This window comes from Ambystoma mexicanum, chromosome 6q, assembly GCF_040938575.1.
Source record: "Ambystoma mexicanum isolate Mex_15411 chromosome 6q, UKY_AmexF1_1, whole genome shotgun sequence".
Taxonomy (NCBI): Eukaryota; Metazoa; Chordata; class Amphibia; order Caudata; family Ambystomatidae; genus Ambystoma; species Ambystoma mexicanum.
This window is the reverse complement of record NC_090937.1, coordinates 998,309,532-998,326,774: the sequence shown is the minus strand read 5'-3', so window position 1 is coordinate 998,326,774 and position 17,243 is coordinate 998,309,532. Positions and strand designations below refer to the sequence as shown.

General features: G+C 45.7%; 1 protein-coding gene across 2 annotated transcripts in view; it reads right to left on the bottom strand.

Moving 5' to 3' along the window:
• LOC138516426 (cytochrome P450 4V2-like) overlaps positions 1–16,857 on the bottom strand; it is a 1,267,862-nt gene extending 1,251,005 nt beyond the window's left edge. The window contains exon 1 of one of the 2 annotated variants that reach the window (XM_069631546.1): positions 16,752–16,857. The gene's annotated coding sequence lies outside the window, so the exon portion shown is untranslated. The remainder of the gene's footprint in view (positions 1–16,751) is intronic. The other variant, XM_069631545.1, reaches the window with a different exon arrangement.
• Between the last annotated feature and the right edge of the window lie 386 nt (positions 16,858–17,243).

The following is a 17,243-nucleotide window of genomic DNA, read 5'->3' as shown; positions in this document are numbered from 1 at the left end:
CAGAAAGCTGAGAGTGACACCAAGGCAATTTGAATTTGACAGTCCCATAACAAGATACCTTGAGGGGGGAAGTTGTAGCCTACATTACCTGCAGCCAAGAGGTTGGGTAAAAGAAACACAAATACAGCAGGAGAGAACCCCTCCTTATAGTAAGGAACAAGGAGGAGAGAAGCATAACCTGCATTGCTTATGGCAGACAGACAATGTGAGAACTATTATTCTTTGTGTAGTAGTTGGAGAAAGAAACTGTATGCCAGTTGTGTTAACAAACCTTACCACAGTGTACCAGTTGATGTTTATCCTGGCAGGAGAGTAAACCAGGAAAGGGACATTAGGGGTTAGTCTTAGCAGGCGAGTAGACCAGGAAGAATATAACTTGAAGTACTGTGAATGTGGTAGAATGTTGTGGTGAACAGAAGCGGCAAATCCAATACATTGCTTGATGAACTGTTTTATAACCGTCCTGACTAAGAGGTTGTTTCTAAAGAAGGAATATGACGTGATAACAATTGATTGGTCTTCAGAGAACATTTACCTCGACTTCTGACTTGCTGTGTGAAGAGAAACTCTTTTGGTTTAGCAAGCAGAAGGCTGTGAAAACATTAACTATTGTTTTCAAGTGTTTTCAAGTGTGGAAATCCTCTTGAATTAAGACAGTCACTTCTCCAAGTAAAGAACACAGTGAATGAAAAGAACTGTAATCTCGACCTGTAGTGGAGCCTGAACTTTGGTTTGAAACATCTTGACTTGATCCAGGGGATGGGGATCCAACCCTGGTCACAAGAATTCCTGTGTATTGCTTTTGTGTTTGAACATATATGGTTTTTTAAAAAGTATAAATCACCAACTAATTCCTGTATGATTTTGTTGTATTTATCAATGTGAGGGACAGATACTTTTGGACATTAGGTCATTTCCCTTTAGACTTAGTTTATTAGGTAGGGAAATCCTTGTTAGGTTAGGGAAATATAGGCATTTATTTCACCACTTTTTATTTAATAAAATTGTGACTTGTGAGAAAACATTTCTGACCCCTCACACCAAGCACAGTTTAGGCTCTTGTGTATATTGATGTTACATAAGACATGAAGGGAAGTATTGTGCTGGCCTAAACTGATCATAACTGACATCCGACCTTGCATCTGTATATGCATTGGCAAACAGTAGTTTTGCTTTATACTAATAGTCCAGACACACAAGTTCCTGTAACCCAGCAGCCTTACCCCAACCCAGCATAGCAGACTCGCAGAATGGAATCTGTGTGCTGCCTGTGGAACCATGCACGCAGGACATGGCCTTTGCGTTGCTCTGGCCACAGGCTCACACCAATATGCAGACTTGTCTCTGACTGGAGGCACATTCAGAGCCTGCTGGACACATTTGAAAATAGAATTCAGACGTAGCCCAGTATGGCCTTTGTCAACTCACCAGCCAGATAGGCCTCGCTCAGCAGAATTTTATTTTGTTTACAATTTTCTTTTGCACTTTGCATTTGGTTCAAGTGACGGGCTAGCCCATATATAAGTATATGGAACCAGGGGGGGGGGGCAATTGATCCCTTTTCCCTATAGCCGAGACTGTCCCTTTCTCTCAAATGTATCCAAGTCACATCAATTCCTTTACACCTGTGTCAGCCCTGTGAGCCCAGCTCAGTTGTGGAAGGGTTATGTGTATTCCCCACAGCGAGGCTTTCTTTGACTCTGATAGTATGATTGGGGGTTGCCTCTCTGTGTTCCTCTGTGAAGGCACGAAACATCCTCCCCAGAGAGACAGCCACTTCACAGGAAGCTATTTTAGGAACAGGAATGAAAGGACAGACCCATTTACAATAGGAATAGCATCACACTAGAGTGTTACATACCAACAGGGTCTTACAGCTGGAGGAAGGTTCCATCATCTTGTTTCTCTCTGCCTCGATCTTTCCTTCCTGTCCCCTACTTCTGCAAGCACACAGCACCTTGGGTGTGATGTCAAAAGGTAAAGTGCATTTGTTCCAAAGGCAGGGATTGACCCTTACACCAGGTTCGTCTTTGTCCAATCACCTGTACTGGTATCCAGGACATCACGGAGTTAAAGGAAACCTGGAGTTAAAGGAAACCTGCAGTTGTGTGCCAGCCTCCCCTGTGTTTGCGAGCCCAAGAACAAGGACCCATCTTGTGCCTAAGAGTCTGGAGTGGGAATCACAGGATACCTGTGTTTTCACCATCTAATCGATTTGAATCGTCATCCGAGCTTATTCAACCCATTTGAACCAACAGGACCCTCTGATGCTGCCTTTGGCACTCGCCTGATTTATGAACTGTTGTGTTGCACCTCTCAAACCAGTTTGGCACTGCACCACGTTAGCTAAGCGCATCATTTCCTAGGCTCAAACAGGAAGCCATTGCTGTACCTGCACCTTTCAAACCAGCAGCATCTTTACAGCTGATCTTCATCGACCGCGCAGGATATGCATGCCTCAAACTGCTTATCCAGTCACCAGCATCTTCGCTGTCACCTTGGCTGTTGGACCAACGGTGGTGGCCCTCATAATCTGCGCTTTATTGAGCATCTCTTCAAACCTCAGCGAGCCTCCATTCATTTGCCAGACCTCGTCTAGAACCAATGGATGCATCAAATTATGCATCGCTCGATCCAGTGGTTACCAAACGATTTGAACAAGCTTGAAATCGAGAAACTGCCTCATCAAATCGCACCTCGGATCATCAGGTTCACAGTTTCAAACAATCAACAGAGCTTATCTCAAACCTCTGGTGAGCCAAACGCTGACCTCAACCAGCAATTACCACAACTTGAACCAGACCCGATCTTCAAACTGACCCTGTTGAGCCATCCGAGCTGCATCTGTAAAACTCTGCACTTGAACTGCTCTTTGCTACCGTTTCAGACCAGCTCGACGCATGCTCCCCACCTGGGATGACACACGATTTTCTGCTTGGCCTGATTGGCTGGCTAAGCACCAATCAGCCTGGTTCAACACTGTTGAACCGCCAATAACCGCAGAAAGGTTTTGTTGACTAATAACTGCCCCCTTGGTCTAGTTTTGGGCCCCAACAACTGGTTAGGTCACATTAATCCCTTTTGCAACTCAAGAACATATCATACCCAGAATGCAGCATCTTGCAAGTTCTGTGTTCTTCGTACAGGGTGTGCTTTTGTAGGATTTTCTATTAAGCTATTACTGCATATGGTGTGTTTAATTAAAAGTATAAATATTTTTTATAGAACCCTGATTGGACATTCCTTTATTTTGGACTGTTATACTTTGCTGTTTGGGTTGCTGCTGCATCAGATTACTACCCCTCATGAGAGTATAACCTTCCCTCGGGCCACATTACCACAAGAGGAGAAGGAGGTATCTCTCTTAACAGTGTCTCTTTTATCTTATGACTGAAATCACTCTTGGTTTATAGAAGTATATAGGGTGAGTATGATCTTTAGCCTCTACTCACCCTTCATAGTCAGCCATTGTACTACGCTTCATCGTTAGCCATTGTACTGAATTGTGGAAGGAAATGGGTTGCACCAACATATATACTGGGGGCAGACATCATGCAGGATTTACAAGTATTTTGTGGGAAACGAAATGTGTTGGGCCCAAATGCATTTTGGGGACAGGAAATTCTGGGAAGACTAGCAATGTGTCTTATTTGGATAGATCTGTGAAGATTAGCCATCTGTCACATTACATTAGAATTGGGAAGAATAGCCATGCGTCGCACTTAGATAGACTTCTGAAGAATAGCCATGCGTCACATTTATAGAGAGTTCTGAAGATCAGCCATGCGTCACATTTAGATAGATCTGTGAATAGTCATGCATCATATTTAGATAGACATGTGAAGATGAGCCATGTGTCCATGCGTCACATTTAGATAGATCTGTGAAGATTAGCTATGCGTCATATTTATAATACATTTGGGAAGAGTTGCCTTGAGTCATATTCAGATCGATCTATGAAGATTAGCCATGCATCTCATTTAGATAGATCTGAGAAGATTAACCATGTGTCACATTTAGATAGATTTGTAAAGGATAGCATTGCCTCACATTTATGATAAATTTGTGAAGAAACGCATTGCGTCACATTTAAATATATCTGAAGATTAGTATGTGTCACATTTAGATAGATTTATGAAGAATATCCGTGCCTCGCATTTATGAAAGATTTGTGAAGATTCGCATTGTGTCACAATTTAGAAAGAATTGTGAAGATTAGTCATCATAAGTCACATGTAGATAAATATGAGAAGAATAGCCTTGCCTCACATTTATGATGAAATTCATGAGGATTTGCCCTGCGTCACCTTTAGATTGAAGAATAGCCATGCGTCACACTTAAATAGAAAGGTGAAGATTAGACACCTAGAAGAACTTTGAGAGTACCCAATGTACTAACCATCCCACTCCTGCTCCTCTCTACACACCTCCCGTGTAGTATACATGCCCATGGGCGAGCCAAACTACACACAAACACACACCCAACATAACTAACACTCACATACACAACAATTCCAGGCACTGGACCTTACCGCTACGGACACAAGTAGTGCGCACAATCGCAACCTTAAATACCAGCCAATGTACACATAAAACACACACACAACATAACAGACATTCACATACAACAAACAACCCAGACATCGGGCCTCACCCTTACGTATACAACAAGCCAGTGCAAGCAATCAACCCATCTGCAACCCAACACACAGACGCCAGTTTCTCCTGGTTCTGGACCTAGCTTTACCCTCCATCCTCACTAACCAACCCTGTCCTTTCTTGCAGAGCCACGTGAGCACCTGGAGACTGCCCCGTGTGGTAGCGGTGCACAGTGTAAGTCACCATAACCCTTGTACACCAGCAGGACAGAAGTCGATTCATCACAGTCCTGACATCCACATGAACAACCCATTCCATCTTTTCTTGAACCACTACGTCTCTCCCCACTTTACGGAGAGCATACCTCTCTCAGCCACTATCATGCATTAGTGTTTTTTTTCCTGCACCTTGACAGGAACTCTCGTAGGTAGCTCACCCGCCTACTGCTTCGAGATACTGAAGAATCTGGGCTTTTGAGGGTCAACTGTTTGTGCTCCTTTCTACCTGCACACACTGCTGTGCTTTGGCATCTACGGTAAGGCAGAGGTCCTCCTGGGTCCCCTGCTAACTTAGAGAGGCCAGATGAGGCGTTGTATAGCTGGTCAGTATTCTTGAATGACGGATTCTGCTGAGGGGTGGCCTGCCCTGCTTCTGGCTCAGAACATAAAATTGCTTCACGTTTGTGGACATGTAGGGAAGGGTGGGAACAGGGGCTGAGTCTTCAGCTTCCCGCAGTTCTTCTTTCACTGTTTTTCACATGCAAGTGCTGTGGCTGAATCTTGGTGGCAGGTGTCTGTAATGTTGCCGTTGTCTGCTCGGACTGTGTCTGTGTGGTACAGTGAGGGCATCGAGAAGCAAGGTTATATCCTGCGCACAGCATATTTTTATTCATGTGTCAGCTTTGGCACATGAAGACCCTCTGAGCATCGGTCACTTATCTGAGGAGGGGAGTGTGTAAGGAACCCTGACCTGGCTTGGAAGGTCTGGGACTTCGGTTGGCTATGATGGGGTGCCTCTGGGTTTTGGGGCTGACTCCATGGTGCCAACATAGGCAGCTGGGTATGGTGTTTAATAAATACATGGGTGACAGGTATAAGTGATTGCATGACACTGCTCCATTGCACAATGACATCCCAGATAGGGAGCAGGTGTGTTGGTGCATGCGTGTTTCCTGGTTTGTTGCCTGACATTTGGCTGGTATGTACAACAGTTTGGGGTTTTGGCGGCTGGTGGACTTAGCAGGATTGTGGTGGTTTTCTGCCGGTCGTGGACAGTGCGAGTTATAGAAAGCACTTGGACAAGAGGAGTACCTGTTCTCAGATGGTGATTCTATGAGCGCTACCTCCTCATCCCCTGCTAGGAAGAGAAGGGCCCTGAAGAAAAAGAAGAGAATTACTATTGCTTTCAGAGAAGTGGTTGGTCTTCATCAAACACAAGGCATTGAGGTTGGAGATGCACCAGCATCAAACTTCCTAAAGGGTGCTTTCTATTTTATTCTCTTCATCTACATCTTCCGAGTCGAATAGTAGTGGGCTCAATGACCCCAGAGGGAGCAGTCTGGAAAAGGAGGCACATGCTGTGGTGCTTTTTTAGGTGACCATCTATATGGGTTTGCAGTAGATACCGGCTGTTCTGGATGTGGAGTCCAGGACCAGGCCTCTTCCTAGGAAATGTAAACATAGCCTCAAACTGAGCCTTCCTTTGCTTCTGAAGATAAAGGAAACAATTCTGAGCATCTGGAAGGAGCAGCAAAATGTTTTGGTGATTTACTATGTCTTCCACAGCCTCTGCATTTGGACACAAATCTGTTCAGTCTGGCCAGCTACTCTTCCATTTTGGCGGAGGAAGATGCTCTGCAGGATGAGGTGGACAGGAAGTTGGTCTCTGCACAGAAAATGGTCTATGCTGTGGCTCATATATCCGTCCAGGCTACCATGTATGCCTCAGACATGACTGAAGCCATATTGGGTGGTTTTAGGCAGTTGGCAAATATTGTAGAGGATGGGGATGATTTTGTGCCAATATTGCAGGTGGAACTGCTTTTAGCTTGGTCTATGATGGTGTTCATGCTACTGCAGTAACAATGGGGACAACAGTATCTGGGTGCTTTAAATTGCACCCCAGGGACAGGCATTCCGATGGGCATCAAAAGGTGACTGCTCTGAAGACTCCTTCTGAGGGGAAGGTGCTGTTTGATCATTCTCCAGAGGAGTGGGTGCATCCACTGTGAAGGTGGGCAAACACACAGGCAAGCGCAGCCAGGGCACTCTGATGTTATTCTTCGGGTGGAGACCTCTGGGGTACAGTGAAGATTACATGGCAGAGCCTCAACAAAAGGTGACAACAGCAAAACTTCCAGTCAAGGTTGGCAGAGGTTGCCCCAGAAGTTGGGAAAGCCTTTTACTTCGTAGAAATAACAACATTCTTGACACCAGATGTGTGGGAGCCAGCCCCAGGTTGTTCTTGCATTAGTGAGAGGGTTCATCATTAGATGCTTGTGTAAACAGGATTGTCAGGTGGGGGTACAAGATTGAGTTTGCCTTTCATCCTTGGCCTTGTTGGGCAAAGGGGCCATTCGGGAAGATCCCAAGATGGAGAGAATCGTGTTTTTCTCCACTAACTTTGTGGCCCCGTAGCTAACTGCTAATTTCTGGCTGGTCCCTACCTAAATGAAACTAATGCTAATCTGTGGCAGGAAGTCCAAAACAAATGTCTGTCTGTGTCCAAAACCTATAGTTGCTTTCACATCTAACTGTATACAATATGTAGGGATGTCAGCATTAAAATTAAAAGTTTTCACATAAAGGTTCAGAGCTTCTTCCAACTCTCTGCTGGAAAAGGAGTTTTAGCTTCCCCAAGATTCAAGATAGCTCATGTTACCAAAAGGAGGGGTTCCCTTCCCCAAGCTTTCAAGTCTCTCAATGTTCCAAAACAACACAGTTCAATGGGATACTTCCGAGCTATTCTGGCTTGGTTGCCGTTCACCAATTTCCCAATGTCTGAGAGGTCAGTTCCTTAATTTCACATCATATAGGTTTTCTTCTATATTCACTCACAAGCTATTCCTTAGGTGGATGTACTCGATCTGGGCGCAGTTGTCCGACCACACGGTCCACCCATTACAGGTCACACAACCGACACACCTTACTTGCCTCTTCTTCACAGGCACGCTGCCACTGGTTTTCTTTTATTCAGTCACTTTGTGTCGATCAACAACAAATTTCCATTTCACTCTCCTGCTGGGAATTTGTACCCAGTTCACAGGCATAGTCACAAGTTCAAATATTGCAGTTTTCTTTTTCCCTCTCTTGGACTTGTCATTTCATCTCTTTTTACAGTTCATCATTTCCAAAACCCTTCATTTGGTTTTTCCAGCAGTTTTTGTAATATCATAAATATCAAAAGTATTCAGTTAAAACTTGACCAGCATTCACATTGCCCCAACGGTCACTCTCTTAATCGCATGGGACCTGACCTTCAGCAACCATGCAGTCTGCACCCCATTCAGGCTCCTCTGACTCACCGGGTACGCTGTCTCCAGGTGCCCTTCTCCGTGGCGGCAGGATCGTGGTGGCTGTCATTGCTCCCGGCTCAGCAGACCTCTCCTCCAGGTTCTCCGCTGCCTCGGTTCTACGGAAAGGGAGTCTCTATGACTCCCAGAGGTATGCACACCAGCTCTGCTACCAGAGACCTCTTGAGTGCTCCCACCACAATCCGCTTCCGCTGCAATGACTCTGCAGCTTGTAGGCACTTCGGGCATGTGTCTCCCTGGCTTCACCCCCAGATTTTCCTACAAGCGTTGCACTGGTCACACTGACTCCCTTGGCCTCATTTGAGCGAGCCATTCATACCGCCCCCTTGGCCTCAGGTGCAGGCAATGTTCGTTCACTACACAACGATCTTGGTACTCGGCATCACTCTTCCTCATCCCTGTACCACAGTGGTGTCTGTATCTGTATCAGTTAATAAAGGAATGATGTATGGCTCTGGTTTGTCTCTTCTTTGTCCCAGTGCCTGACTGGTGTTTACTGGGAGTTGGACAGGGAAAGGAATGGTAATATCCTACAAAGGCCTGGGGGATATCCGATTTCTTATTAAAAGGGAAATGGGGATACCGTGTCTAACCCAAGGGTGCCTCATCCCCAATCTCCAAGTCTCCTCCACCCAGGTGATCCTCCCTTGCATATAATTATAATTGTTCTTTTATAACACACTTAAAACAAGATACCAGTTTCTAAGCGCATGTCCGGGATTCGTACTTGTGTTGCTATGCGCTGTCTTGCTTTCAAGACAAACGTGTTGCCCCTGAGCTATCCTCCTGGCCTATCCACCGCCAGGGTCAGGATCCGAAAGTGACAGCCTTTCCCTGGCCACATGGGAGGAGGATATGTTGGGAAAAGAAGTGAGGATGCCCTCAAATTCCTCACACTGCCTATTCGGTCCTCGCAGAACTACCAAGCAACAGCTATCCAAACCATAAATGTGAAACAGGTGCAGTAAAGAGATATGTCTCCTTCAACTTTTCTGCTAGCATGGCCCAAGGCATGCCCTACTCCTAAAAGAGATGTGCATTTTATCCTGTAGCAACCCAAACAGCAATAGCACAAGACTCCAAAATAAAGGACTGTCCAATCAAGGTTCTATTAAAGATCTAAACTATAGACTTTAATTAAAGACACCAATATGCAAGAATAACATTTTATAAAACAATAGCAACAACCTACCTCTTTAAAAAGAACACAGCAAATGCATAACATGATGATGTAAGCACTCTGGTTAATTTAGCTGGGATGAAGTGCAAATAATTGCAACAATGTCAATTAAAATGTTATGTCTTGACAGAAAAGGTGCAAAAGGGTAACTTATCAGTCTCTAGGGTCCCAAAAGTGGACAAGGTACTCGGGCCTTTTAAAAGTACCTTAGTCTCTTTGTGGTCCATTTGAGAGCATGGAACATTTTATTTTCAGTTCTGTGCATGCGGGTTGACCCGGGTTCGAATGCGGCAAGTTGCAGTGCTCTAGGTGGCGAATAAGCATAAAGTCAGGCTCAATGAGAAGCTCTTTGTGGTTTTATATGCCATGCAAGCAGTGCAGTATAGTTTGATGTGGCCAGCAGGGTCCATTCAACAGCCAAGTCAGTGGCAAAGATGTTGGTGGTTCAATGCATTATTCAAGAGCAGAGAGCTTTGTGTGCGAGTATGGCAGATGGCATGCTCTGCTGGCGAACAAGATGGATGCAGAAACACAGCGTTTCGAGGTTTGGAGCTAGTTACAAAGGCAGAACTAGGTCATGGATGGTACAAAGGCATTTAAACATGGTTGACTCGGGCTTGTGGATGGTTAGAAGTGACAGACCATAGGAATCCAACTGCTTTGGTTCCTCTGGTGCTGCGAGTCCTATCCAAGGATTTAGGGAAAAGATTAGTCCTTTTCCTCTTCCCGCCCATTTCAGGTAGACAAGCTGGCACCTGCAGGAGTTCTTCCACTCCAATGAGGAGCCTCGGTACCTGTGAAGCCAACAGTCAAAGCAGGTCTTGGTCCAACAGCAGTCAACACCAATGTTCCCTGGGGATGGTTAGGGGACAGAGCTTGTTTCGGCCATGGAACACTTCTACACCTCTGGCAGAGGGCTTTGGAAAGGTCTGCTCTCCCAACAGGATCCAAATGAATGATTCTGCCATTAAGAGTTCAAATTAAATCATGGTATCAAGTAGTAGGAGACCCCTTATAAAGGTAAAATGTCAAAGGTAATTTGGGAAAGGAGAAAACCTACTTTAATGGGTCTAATGCCTGTCAAGGTGACAAGCGACATTTGCCTTTTTTGCACCATACCGAAAGAGCTCTGGCATTGCTCTGGGCAACCCGCCAGACCATTGTTCTTCGCCTGCCAAGCCATTACAAAAGGTGAAAAACCATATGCAAACCAGGCTTCTTGCCCTTCTGCATAAGACCACAAGCATCCCCAGAAATGTTTCAGTCTCATTAGTGAGGAGTAGTTTGGGTCTCTATGCTCAGCAGGCACGGGGCCCAAGTCTGGGCATACCCATCCCACTTTGGGTGACTATAGCCAAACAACAGAGGTGATGGCTGGAGGGTTTATAATTAATCTTAACCTCTGGCATTGCATGGCAAGCCTCCAGAACATTGTTCTTTGCCTGCCACGCCATTACAAAAGGGGAAAGACCATATGCAAATCAGACTTGGTCCCACCCCAAAAGGGGCAGTCCAACACAAACTGCTTGGTCACATCCCTTCTGCACGAGACCACAAGCACCCCCCGACATGTTTCGGCAGACAGGCTCCATCATCTCTTGAGGAATCTGCGACCATGGGACTGTGACGGCCAGAGGGGTGCTCCATGTGCAGGGTCATATGGCGGCTAGTGTGTTCATGATCCATGAGCAAGGCTTCACGTGTGCACATTGGTGTCTCACCCTCGCAGGTGTAGGGGGGGCAGACTCTCAGGCATACGTGGACAGGATTTTAATCACTCTGGAGTGGAGGGACATGCATCAGTGATGGTTGGACAAGGAGACTCTCCTGATGGGGTTTCCAATACAGCAGCCCTTGCCAAGCATAATTATTACAGATTTCAGTGACCTCAGCTAAGGAGCAACTCTTGGGGAACAGATACCAGAAGCAATGGACTACCCAGCACGCTGCTTAATGATCTAACTGCAGGGTGTTTGCAGCAATCTGTATTGCTCTGCAGGTTTTCTCACACAGTGTCAGGGGGTTGTTGGTACTAGTAGCGATGGGCAACACAATCTGGTCTATGTGAACACCCAAGGGAGGGCTTGGTCTCGCTGCTCGGGCGTCTGGCTTTCACATTGGGCAACTGGGTGGAGCAGAAGAGTCTGCCTCTTTTAGGCAGAATCCTGTGCGGTGCCCTTAGGGACCACTAGACACAATTAAGACCACAAGTGGTAATACAAGTTCACCTTTGGTACAAGCCTGTACTACACTGTTAAAGTGGTAGCAGTAGCGGAGCAGCCAGACTTATCTCAAGAGTAAATGAGCAGTAGTAGAGATTACACAAAGAACCACAATTACTGTGACTCAAGCAAACACTGACTAAAGGTTTCAGGTAAAAAATATAAGTACATTCTAAACCATCTGTTCACAGAACACTTCACTTCTATAAATTCAAAACCACACGTAAAATACACTACACACAACTAATTCCACTTGTTCCAGCAAATTCAAAGTAAGTACATTAGGATTTGACAGACCGGTGTTGCGATACTAACGCGTACCCGTGAATAGAAATGCTCACGAAGTTAAAACACACTTTGTACTTTCGAATTTCAAACAGGGGAAAAGTGGATAAAATCACAGTCAATACTTTTGTCAAGGCAAGGGAATCGGAGAACTCGTTCAAAGAAACAGATTAAAGTCAATATGCCTGCGCCAGTGTCAACGGAGCAGATGCTCAGTTGCCGAGGATCACACATTGAACAGTTCGAGACGGAAGGTAAAGTTATAAAATGGAAGGAAGAAGGAACAAATCTTCGAGGAGGAAAAGGGTTCACCCCGATTCCCGATGGTCAGACGGAGAGAACGACCAAATGTGCATAGTACCTTATTCCGTTGGAGAAAAGCTGGTGCCACTGCACTTGTTCCTGGTAGTTCCTGCAGACTCACGGTTCCTGAGGCTTCAGTCGTGGGGACAAGAAGGAGGATGTCTGGAGCGATCTGCACTACCCAGGGATGAGGCCAGCAGCAGCGAAAAAGACAACGATCAATAAAAGGTGCGCTCCTTTAAATCAGGAGAGGGCTCTTCTGATGGCTGTCCGGACCACTACAGCACAGCAGTGATTTCGACCCAGGAGAGGATTCTCTGACTGAAAAAAGGGTGAGTTGGTTGATCTCACCAGGCTCAAGGGAAGAAGATTCCGGACTGGATCTTCTCTTGTCGTTGAAGGGTAGATAGCTCAGGACTTCAGCAGGGCTTCACCGGGACTCGGGGTTGCAGCAGGATTGTCTTCTTCTCCGTTTCTCTTCAGTTCTTTGTAGTTCCAGTGGCGACTCTGACTTCTAGCCCAAGAGTCCTGCCTTTTATGCCAAAATCCCCCATTCACACAGCCTGGCTGTCAATCACTCAGCAGGGGGGTTGTCCAGCCCGGACAACCACCTCAGCAAATCAACACAAAGTGCAACTTGGGTCTCCAAGGAGAACCTGTGCAGGGGGTGACTACACCCCTCCCTCACATGCAGCCCACCTAGACACCCAGACGCCAAAGGAGGGCTTCTGGTCAGAAGCCCGCCAAAGGTCGGCGAACAAAGGAGGCAAACCTGGTTTGCCGCGCAAAGAAAGACCCAAGAAGGATGTTAACAAAAAGAAATGGCGATTAAACCCAACTGGAGCCAACATAAAAAGTATTTGGGCAAGCGGGTTTAAAGTTTGAGGCTACTAAAATAGCCTAAAACGTTACCATGTTATGTAATATAATTGCGGTAGGAAAATTAGGGTAGCTACCACTGCCACCGGCCAAGTCTTAATGTTAAGGGAGCGAAACACTGCTCCAAGAGGCACAGATAAAAAGGGCTAAGATGGGGTGTACTGGATCCGTGGTTAACATGACTATGCAAAGTTAATGGCAACTTTACCCTTTTCTGTTGGACAGTAGTCAGCCCCAGAAAATGGAGTCGGTGGGAAGTCTAAGAGACAACCCTGTGTCACTGCACTGAAGGTGCTGTGTAACACACAAAGAGTGGGGCTACTGAAGTGGTGTACTCTAGAGTCCACAATCACAAAAACAGTTAAAATACACATGTCAAAACACAGGTAAGAGTGGTGGAAAAGCTCACACTCTTACCAGGTGGAAAAAATAAACTCCAGAAATCCAGCAAAGCTGCTGAGGGACTCACTAGGTGAGGGGAATTAGCCATAGAATGAGAATTCTCCCTAACAGCCTCTGGGGGCAGTTCATATCAAGGGAAGTGGTGGGCAGCATGCAGGTGGACAGTTTGAGCGGGATCCTTTCTCCGTCGTGTAGGGTGTTAGGCTGGGGAGTGTTTGCCCAGATCAGCCGGAAATTCGGCTTGCTGGCAAATGAGCTTTTTTCTGCTCCTTAAGATGGTGAGCATCCTCACTTCTGCTCCAGGTTCCCGTTACAGGGGGCATAGGCAGTGAATGCCATGGCAGTATCCTGGCCGAGGGGACATCCCTGTGCTTTTCTGCCACTGCCTCTGCTTCAGAAGGTAGTGGTCAAGATTAGAGGTTCAGAGTCGGAAATGATTGTGGTGGAACCCATGTGGCCAAAGCATTTGTTGCATCCTTTACTGATGGAGTTGGCAGTGGCTGGGGTCTGGTTTCAGGCATCTTCTCCATATCCTCTCTGCAAGTTTCTGAGGGATGATGCCCCTAGCCTACCCTATTTGGGGATTTGGAAATTGAGAGGCAAGGGTTGTGCAGACAGGGTACGTCTCCACAGCCAGTGTTGCCACTCAGAATTCCAGAAGGCCTTACATGGAGTATTTTGGCAAGCACAGAATGATTGGCCACAAACACTTGAAACAATCCAGTTGGATTATTTTAGGTAGAAACCTCTCGGTCAGGGGCATTTAGTCTGCCGGTCCTTTTATCTCTATTCTCCTGCCTTACCTACGTAAATAGAGTGAATTAAAGAAAGTAAAAACACACATCGAGGAAGGTTTGTGGCCGGGGATATTGTGGTTTCAATTTCATACAGCAGCGCATATTAACTGTAATGTGCGCACATTTCAGCTGACTAGGGTACACAAGAATGAAACTCATCACAATATGATGCTTCCCATTGTTTAAGTATGAACCCAGCTGCAGGTTTCCAACTGCTCACTGCATACAGGGCCTGAGAGGGGGCCAGGCATTATGTCAGAATGGCCAGTTCCCCCTCTGGTCCCTCCCCAGGGAGAGAAAATAATTTTCGTGCCCAGGATCAAACATGTCAGTTCAGCTAAGATGTGAGGCCTGTCTGCAATGTAGGCATTTGACTAACTTCTCAGCTCTAATTGGTTCAAATGTGTTAAGGTTTGGCTTCCAAGGCCTAAAATAATACCGACCTTTATGGCACTGGACTACACGGCACATAATGAACCAACCTGACAAATGTATAAGTCACTGTAGAAATATGTTAAGCAAAATGGATTGTAGCTGTATTGTTCTCATTCTGAGTGGAATACCACAATATGAGAAAACAAAATGAGGTGAGCCAATATTCAATACAAGTTGATTTAAAATACATTATTCATGCCCAGGCTGGTTGAAGATGTGTCAGGGCTTTTGGCGGCCCATTATAACATGCTTGGGGCCACCCTTGCCTACATCAGGGAAAAACAGTCTGAGGCACCCATGGGATGCTTAAGTTATAATAAGGACATAATGAAATGCAGTAAGGTGGTTAATAGCTGCATGTTATCACAACACAGGCTGCCAGTGGGGGACTGAAACAGTAAATGGCCACTGAAAAGCTGTTAAATCGCACTTTGTCAGCATGGTCCTAAAATAGTCAAAACCAGGGTAAAAGGTAGTGTAGCTGGATGCTGCAGTGCTAGGGATGTGGCGGCCTGAGGGTGCAAGCAAAGGCAGCCTGTAACGTGAGTGCTGCAAAGGGCACATTTAATGACCTGAATTAAAGAAGTATTTTGTTGTGTCATAGAACTACCAACATGAGGGCAGATGCTCGGGGCTCCCTTGAGGCTCAAGGCCACAGGTCAGACTAATGTACCATCATTAGTACCTAAAACCCAATGCCTTCTAGGCAATGTTTGTGTGAAACTGTTCAGTAATTTGCAGAGTTTGGAACCCAATTTTCAAACATATTCTAACTGGGGGAACCTCCCTAAACCAACTGTTAAGGGTTTGAGCTCACTCAATGCGCTGACTCACTCCCAAACAAAGCCTCGAAGATGTTCGCCCCACCACCTTTCAAAGTTACTAGCCTCCAATGGGATTCCCAAGTTGAATAGATACTGTTGGCATGAATTGGACTACGACTACGAGTAATTAAGATTTCTGATAAGTAATAGGCCCAACGCAACTTCACTACTAACAAACATTCCTTCCATATGCCTTCCGCATTTATTGATCAGCTGACGCGTACAGTACACCATCCCTGCCCTTCAAAAACATGTCCCTACAATTGCTTCCAATGGGCTCCTTCTCTAAAAACCACTATGAAATGACGTGTTCACCTAAAGGACTACTAAATAACGTTTTCAGGCCCTAGTGATGAAGTTGAGAGCTGCAACAACGGCTTAAACATTGTTTTAGGCCTGCTGCCAGACTGCAATAACAGCAGTCATTCTGTTTGTAGGTATTGGAACTCTGTTGGTTGCACTAATTTGCGTTATTTTCACGTCTGGCTACTTTTCACATAAATTGTCTAGTGTGAAATGTATTGTGTATGTGGTTTGTGAGTCCAGTAGGTCATGAGGATTGAATATGTATGAGGAGATTGTCAATCTTATTAATTGTGCACGACAAAAGTCATACTTTATTGTTTTACTTAATTTTGTACAATACCAATAAAATGTAATTTTTGTACAATCAAATCACCTTGAGTGATGTTAAATTGAGCCAAACCCCTTTGTTGATATCAAAATATGGTAACGGAGATTGTTTTCTGTGAATTGTGTTAGAATCTCCACGTTCTCCCTATCTAGAACATTAAAACAGCGGATGACCTCAGGTTTTTGTTTGTGTTATGCTATAAAAACAGCAGACGTTGCTAATTTTTTTTTTTAAAGTACTGGTTGCAAATATCTTTTGCTTTGTTTTACGTGTCAAATAACAGCTTCAACTTCATTCTACATTAAATAAATGGATCTATGACATTTGATCATATTCAACTGGTCGGATCCCATTTTGTCCCAATTTTCACTGCAGACTTTTTTTTACGGCAAAACGTGGGGCGGGACTCAGCAGGAGAACCCCCCTACACCTGTCACCCCCCGCCCCCGCACTCTCACTCACCTACCCGTCACACTCCCTACATACCTAACCCCAATCCACCAGCTATCTTTTTTTTTTTTTTGCTTTCAAAGGAGTTTACAAAATGCGGCAAAGAAGGATTCGATCACTTTGTAAATCAAAGTGGGGATTACCGAAGAAACAGCCGTGACGGCGAGGTCAGACCTGACAGATGTCAAATGTCATTAATGACGAATTACCTGCGCTGTCTGTACTGATTTGCAAGATATTGCCCAGCAGCGGGTAGACGGGGCTTGGACCTGGAATCGGCTTCACGATGTTCCATTTGCGGATGTAGTCGGTCAGCAACGGCAGTGCGGAAAAGGTGAAGAGGGCACACAGTAAAGCGGCTGCAGCCACAACTGCACATCCCAGCCCGGGAACATTGCGGGTTCCAGCCACCCCAAATGTGTTGCTACAGGCGCTGGGACTGCTACGAAGTGACAATAACAGCAGGTCAGCAGAGCGTAAACCCTCTCCAACACTCAGAGCGTGAGGCGGGGGCAGCGGCCACGGGTCACATCGCAGGCAGAGTTTACGGCAAGCGGTTTATGGAGTACGCCCGGTTCCTGTCTCCCCGCAGAGAGGCGCTTAGAAATCCCTTTAACAAATACAAACCTGAAATGGAAATGCAAGGTTGTTGCTGATTGGTTAATCAGAAATTATTCTCTCTTGCTTACACTTTATTCCTC